Raw genomic sequence first — 8,091 nt, forward strand, 5'->3', positions numbered from 1 at the left:
GTGTGTGTGTGTGTGTGTGTCCTCGTTCTTTTTCAAAGCCCTTGGATTGTGCTGACACCATTGTTACTTCTTAAGAATAGGTCTTTCCTAAGTCACCCACTCATATTTTGAAACATGCCAGGATTTGAAATAATTTGATGAGTTTTCAGGGCTAAAATTATCCTTGGAGGAAAAGTCCTACACACCGGATATTCATACGTACCCTGGAGACGAGTCTAAAAACGCACTGTTAAATCATTTGTGTTGGTAGTCAGGGCTGGATAATTCATGTCTGCCCAATTAGGGAGCAGAGATCTGCATGCACCTCTCAACATGTCCCCATCACTGCCCTGCATGGAAACCACACATGACACTGTGTGTCCTTTCCCTCACTGTTGCTTACTGATATTTGGAGCATCCTTTTCAGCTAAGAAAAAAGGGAGACTTCCTCATCTGCTGCAGAGCTGGCTTGCACAGAGAGGGAACCTGGAACGAGAGAATGGGTTAAACATCACAGTGTACCCAGAGTTGTTTAGCAACAAACAAACACGATGTTAAGTTTCCCACTTGGCCTTGTTGGGCATCAGTGGGAGGAGAAGCCCTTGGTCCTGCCAAGGCTCCATGCTCCAGTGTAGGGGAATGTCAGGGTGGGGAGGTGGGGAAGGGTGGGTGGGGGAATCATCCTCATAGAAGCAAGGGGAAGGGGGAGGGGATGGGAGGTTTTGGACCAAAAATGGGGAAAGGGGATAGCATTTGAAATGTAAATAAAAAATATCCAATTAAAAAAAGGGGGGGTTCGACTGCGTGGGGTTCATACCTTTAAACCCAGTGAGGCAGCAGCAAGCAGATCTCAGATCTCTGTGACTTTGAGGCCAATCTGCAATACATAGCAAGTTCCAGGCCATTCAGGGCTACACAGTAAAATTTGCAATAGATAGATAGATAGATAGATAGATAGATAGATAGATAGATAGATAGAGGTCCCGAGTCAAAGAAATGGCCCAGCTGACCATGGCATTTGCTGTGCAGATCCAGCAACCCAAGATTGAGCCCCAAAACCCATGTAAAGGTGTAAAAAGAGAACCAACTTCATAAAGCTGTCCTCTTACCCCCACATGCATGCCGTGGCAATTTAAATAAATAAATAAATATTTAAATGTTTAAAAGGAGGTTTGTGGTCTAGAAAATGTACTCATTTCTTTTCATTTTCTTTAAGGAAACCCGCATGACAGGAAATGCTTGTCCATGTGAAACCTGTGGTTACATCATCTCCACCAGCAATTATTCCCTCTCTAAATCACAATGCTAATTTAACTAATGATTTTGCTTTGTCTTTGAGAGGTACATGGCTAAGTTACTTTAAAGAGAGGCAACATCTTAAAGACACTCCAGCTGCGTGGACTACAGAATACGTTCACCACTTACTAAGTGTCTAAAAGGAAGAACACAGTCTCAATGCCATGACCTTGAAGACCCATTCGATCTAAATGCACACTTAGTCTCTTTGTGGGTATTCTGGAGAGCCAGGATGACAGCACTGGGCTGAGGCATATTGTAAACGTCCCATGAAAGATGTCTGACTGTAGGATGTGCTGTGCATTTTGCTGACTAGTGCCCCTTACTTGGGAAGCCTCTTCATCCTAGAACAACACACACACATTCATTCACATACACCCTCAAGAAACTCCCTTGTGGTTTTGCAAAGTGCTTTTCAAGTATAGCATGTTTGAGGGGCAGAAGAAATGTCCCTCTCAATAGACAGGCACACTTGCTGTATTTGAAGAGGACCTGGGTTCAGTTCCCTGCACCCAGGCTGAGTGGCTGACAACTGTCTGTAACTCCAGCTCGAAGAGATCTGACACCCTTTTCTGATTTCTGTGGACACAGACAGACAAACAGACAGACAGATGGATGGACAGACAGACGGATGGGCAGATGGATGGATGGACAAACATTTTTAAAAACTTACATTTTAAAAATGTAAGATGTTTTTAAAAGTCCCCCCAGGACTCCAGGAGAACCTAGTGCTCCCTCCAAGTCTCCTCCATCTTAAACCCACTGCTCTAGTTTCTTTCTCACACTGTGCTATGACAAGAGGAAGATTTGTTAGCCCACAAAGTCAACAAGAGTCTTCATCCTCTGAGCGTCATCATTGCAACCTCACTGGGAAACCTACAATAAGTTGACCTACCTACCTAAGGAAATGATTTTGTGCCTAATTACCTCAAGTTGCCACTAGAGGGCAATGTAGTAGCAAGTACTATCATCACTAGCCGGGTTCCAGGTGGGTCACAAAAGCGGCTTTTTTTTTTTTTTTTTTAAATCTTATTTCTCATTCTTTGTGTATTTCACCAGACATTTTTATCAGTTCTATATTTAAGCTCGAAAAGACATTTCACTACATAAAAAGAACACTTCAAATAGAGGCTTGTCAGAGAATCAAAAAGCCTGCAGATTAATTCCATGGCCTAGAGAAAAGAAATTACCAGTAGATTGGGGGCTCTTCTGCATTGCTCTCTCTGATAACATCAGTAGCATTTCTTTAACACTTTCAAAATGTCCAGTATCCCACATAACTCTCACATGCACAGGACAAGGCACCTGTCTCTGAGGTAGGTCCTGAGGTAGAGCTTGCCTGAAGAATACTTGCTATGCTTAGCATGCTTAGGATGTGAATTCAGTCCCTCAGACCACACAGATGTGCGTGCCCGCACACACACACACACACACACACACACACACACACACACAGATATACAGACACACAGACACACACTCACATACACATACACACACAGACACTCACACACAGACACACTCACACACACAGACACACCCACTCACACATACAGGTACACACTCACACACACATACAGATACACACTCACACACACAGACACACACTCACACACACACATTGACAGACACACATAGACACACACAGACACTCACACACACACATTGACAGACACACATAGACACACACAGACACACACTCACACACAGAGATCTATACACACACAGACACACACACAGATCTATACACACACTCATGCACACACACACTCACACACACAGACACATACACTCTCACACACAGACACACACAGATACATACACTCACGCACACACACACACAGATATACAGACACACAGACACACACTCACATACACATACACACACAGACACTCACACACACACAGACACACTCACACACAGAGACACACCCACTCACACATACAGATACACACTCACACACACAGACACACACTCACACACACACACTGACAGACACACATAGACACACACAGACACACACACACAGAGATCTATACACACACAGATCTATACACACACTCACACACACAGACACATACACTCTCACACACAGACACACATAGATACATACACTCATGCACACACACAGACACACACAGATACACACAGAGAGACACAGTCACACAGACACACACACATACACAGTTTATTTCTGAGGCATGGATTTGGAGCCACTAATGAGACAAAGGGTAGGTTTCCAGTGTGTCACCTTCTACCCCCTTTGCCATGATGCCAGATGAAACTTCTGTATAAAGCCTTCCCCTTGAGACCTTTGTTCAACCTTCCAAGGAAACAAAAACAAAACAGAGAGCCACAAACATCACTCTCCATCAGTTTTATTCCCATGATTCATCGCTTTAACCTTTCCGACCTGTGGTGCACAGCCTTGTACTGTACTTACCTGTCCTAGGCCCTCCATGGTGGAACTGCTAGATAGCCAGGCGTGTTTGCTCCTATGTACACTCCAGAGAGACCTGCTAGTGCCTCACACGTAATACATTGTTGGTAGGACTTAACAGTCTCTTTCCTTACTGAACAAGTTGGAATTGGGTTTGTTTTCCAGCAACTATAAATCTGAAGCCTGTTTGGTGTTTGCTTGTTTGTCTGTTTGTTTTTAGTCTGTTTTTGATTTGGCAGCTGTACCCATCACTTCTAAATGTGGGCTGAAGAACTCGATAAGCATTTAGAACTAACGTCTAATTTAATTCAGTTACATGCTTTAATTGTTTTCTCACCCTGTTTTTAATAACGGTTCTGAAATGCTTTAACCTCCCTTCTTGCCCACCACCCACCAGAGGGAAAGAAAGGTTGTTAGGATACAGAGGAAGTGGACCTGTTTAGAAATGGCTCTTTGGAACAAATCCCTTCTGAGTTGTCAGGAAATCAGCAGTTCGGTTCACAGATCAGCTTGAGCCACTCGCAAACACTTCATGGATACACCAGCAGTCCTGTTCAGTAGCGTCTCAATAGCAGCAGTGATAGCAAGGCCTAGCAGGAATAGCAAGGCCTCAGGCTCAAGTCAGCAGGAGGGCCAACAGGGATGCCAGGAGAAGTTCTTTGCTGTGCCTCTCTCGGTGAAGACACGAGACAAAGAAGTGTTGCATAGGTTACTCTATAAGCAAGCCCCTCTCACAGTCCCTTGAGTCCTGTTTATACTCCCTCCAGACCTCACATGTCCTCCACGGGTCTTGCCTCAGCACATGAATCTGTCTTAGCAAAACTCCACATGAGTCTGTACCAGCTGCCATCACTCTGCCAATTGGCCTGGGTCCGCAGAAGTAGCAATAAGCCGCCAGAAATTTTCTGGTGTGTTTCTCTCTATGGAGTCCTGACAAATGGAGGTCAACAGCACACATAATGTGAACCGGTACATGTGTGTTATTAGTGAAGAATCCTTCATCAGGTGTCCTTCCCTTGTAGAGGGCCGCAATAACATTCGCCACCACTAGATGGCACTGGCTTCCACTGCGCCCCACGTGGAAGGCCAGGATAGCCTCCGCCATTACAAGATGGCGCTAGCCTTCGCCGCGCCAGCCGACTCCCTTTCAGGAAGTTATCGGTGTGCGCATGTGCAAGAGTGCCTTTGTGCCAGGTCTTTGCCCACTCCGGGGCGTGCCTTATGAGATCATGGGTAAGCAACCAATCAGGTGTGGATGCGCTGCGCTAGGGTGTATATAAGCGCACCATGTTGGCGCGCCGAGGCTTCTCCTTAAGATTAAAATAAAAGTTTGGTCACAGCAAGGATTTCTATGTCCCCGCGTGTTTCTTGCCGACGAGAGGTCGAGCGTGGGACATTCCCTGTGCTTGCTTTAGCATCCTTTCACCTGTGTCCGCTTCAGGAAAACACTCCTTCACATGTTTGCCTTTGGAAAAACATCATACAACACAACTGGTTTTCCAAAGAAACCAGAAGTGTCCTTTTTATTATTAAGCTGTTTTTGTTTATCTCTTCCCCTCCCTTTCCCTCCTCCTCCTCTTCTTCTTCCTCCTCTTCCTCTTCTTCCTCCTCCTCTTCCTCCTCCTCCTCCTCCTCTTCCTCTTCCTCCTCCTCCTCTTCCTCCTCCTCCTCCTCTTCCTCCTCCTCCTCCTCTTCCTCCTCCTCCTTTTCTTCTTCTTCTTCTTCTTCTTCTTCTTCTTCTTCTTCTTCTTCTTCTTCTTCTTCTTCTTCTTCTTCTTGACATGGCCTTTCTAGGGAGCCCTGGTTGTCTTGGAACTTGCTATGTAGAACAGAATGTTCTGGAACTCCCAGAGATCCACATGCCTCTACCTCTCTGGTGCTAGGACTAAAGGCATGTGCCACAAACTCCCCGAATTTATGTTTTGATTGATTTGACCAATTTAACTCTATTTGCACATTCAGAGAAGCTTATTACAATCTTTCTAATGAACTCAAGCATAAATAATTGCCAGCAGCTGAGTGTTGTTTCAATGCTGGCTGATATAATTCTAGCCCTAATAATATATTTGTTTATCCTATAAATGTTCATTAAGTGCCTACTGGGAATGGAGCTCTTCTCTTGGCGTTGGCATAGGATGAAAAGGACTGGTGGTTGCTGCCCAGTGGTGTTGACATTGTAGCAAAGGTGGAAACGGAGAGATACACAGTGAATCAGGAGTCAGTAAGCCTGTGCCACAGCACTTGGCAATACTAATGTGACTTAATTGAAGACTGTAAAATTTTAAAATAATGGCTGGAGAGATGGCTCAGTGGTTAAGAGCATCTGTCACTCTTCCAGAGGACCAGTTTGATTCCCAGCACCCACACAGCAGCTCGCAACCTTTGGTGACTCCAGTTCCAGGATCTGACACCCTCTTACCTCCATGGGTCTATGGAAGGAGTGCACAGACAGGGACACATTCAGACAAAACATCACACACACACACACACACAGACACACTCATATTCACACTCTTACACACACTTACACACACACACTAACATATACACACATACACATACACACACAGAGACACACACTCACACATACACACACTCTCACAAATAAACACACTCACACACACTGACACACTCATACACCCCCACACACGTTTTAAATAGTTTGCATTTAACACACTTTCCAGTATCCTGTCCCCTGCCACTGTGTTAGGGATGCAGAAGATGGAGGTTCTCCCCTTACTCTGAATATTCTGTTCAGTTTTCTTGACTCTATTAATTGTGGCATTGAATTTAGCACAAATCTAAGGAGATGGCTCCATAGGTAAGAGTACTTGCTGCATGGGAATAAATCCAAATCCCTAATGCCTACCATACAAATCTAGGCACAACCATACATGTATTCAGCCCTGGTGTTGTGGGTAACAGGGGCTCAAGGATGGCTGATGCTTGTGGCCTTCCAGGCTAGCTCCAGGTTCAATGACAAACTCTACATCAGGAAATAAGATGGAGAGTGGTAGAGTAGGACACCCAATATCCTTTCTGACTTCTGCAGGTTCAGGAGTATATGCAACCCCCTCCCCCGATGTGCTCTCATGCATGCCCATGCGCACACACACACACACACACACACACACACACACACTCACACTTCACAGATAGACACATATAAAAATAGGACAGATTTAACTACTTAAAACAGCAGTCATGTTATGAGTTCATGATTCTGTTGGTTAGAAGTTCAGAGAGATCTGGTGGGATTCTCTACTGAGGGGTTTACAAGGCCGAGGTCCAGGATTAACTGCCTGAGCTCTGTTGACAGAATACATTTTTTTTTTCAGTTGTAAGGCTGAGGTGCCTGTTTTCTGGCTTGGTCCAAGGACCTTCCTCAGCCCTTTAAAGGGATGCTGACGTTTACCCTCTGCTCCAATCAAGGCAACGGTGGCACATGAGCCCCTTCTCATTCTGTGAGTCTGTGACTTCTGCCAGCCAGTTTCAAGTTTCCAAGCCCCAATGTTTAGATGAGAGTTGCCAGGGGTATCTTTACACCCTAAGTCAAGTGAACCCCAGACTGTAACACAGTCGCAGGAAGATGATCTCATCACATTATAGGGTCTGGTATGCCTGGTGCCTGCCCAGCTTAGGGGACTGAGCTGTGGTGGAACACAGTTGGACCAAGGCCAAAGGCTAATGATCTCTGGCCTTGTAATTCTCTCTAACTGGGGGCTGGGAGCTGATGGCTTCTGGAAACTTAACACTTTCTTAATTATTCTGTGACTGAAAACCACTGGCTTTTGGTGATTGATACACTGTTCATAGGGGGTCAGGGATTAGGTAAAGGATTTATGTCTAGAGCTCCTGGCCAGGTGAGAGACTTGGAGCTTGTTGTTTCTCTGTGAACCAGGGAGGAAAAGAGAAGTTACTCACATAGACAACACACACACCGGATGAAGCAGAAACTGCCTACACACCCCTTTTTATTGCTTAGTTCTCTATGTAAGAATTACCTCACAGATAAAATGTTACAAAGAAAGGAAAAGAATTAAAATCCTTCACCCAGGCAAATATGTACAAACATACACATACTCATGCACATACACATTGTAGTTGGGTCTGACCACCCATTTCAACTACTCCACACATGTTCATGCACAGACAAACAGATATATACATGTATACATTTGGTGGGTGGGGCCAAGCCCAAATGCATGCATGGATGGATGTGGCACAGCCCCTCAAACCACCACCTTATTTCTATTCTCTGGCCTTTTTATAGACAGACTTTTTTTTAGAAAATTACTTCATAGATAACATGTTATACAAAAGAGGAGTTACAGAAGGATGTCGATATTAAGTTCAAAGCAGTGTTTCATTCTGT

The sequence above is a fragment of the Rattus norvegicus genome, chromosome 1, assembly GCF_036323735.1.
Source record: "Rattus norvegicus strain BN/NHsdMcwi chromosome 1, GRCr8, whole genome shotgun sequence".
NCBI lineage: Eukaryota > Metazoa > Chordata > Mammalia > Rodentia > Muridae > Rattus > Rattus norvegicus.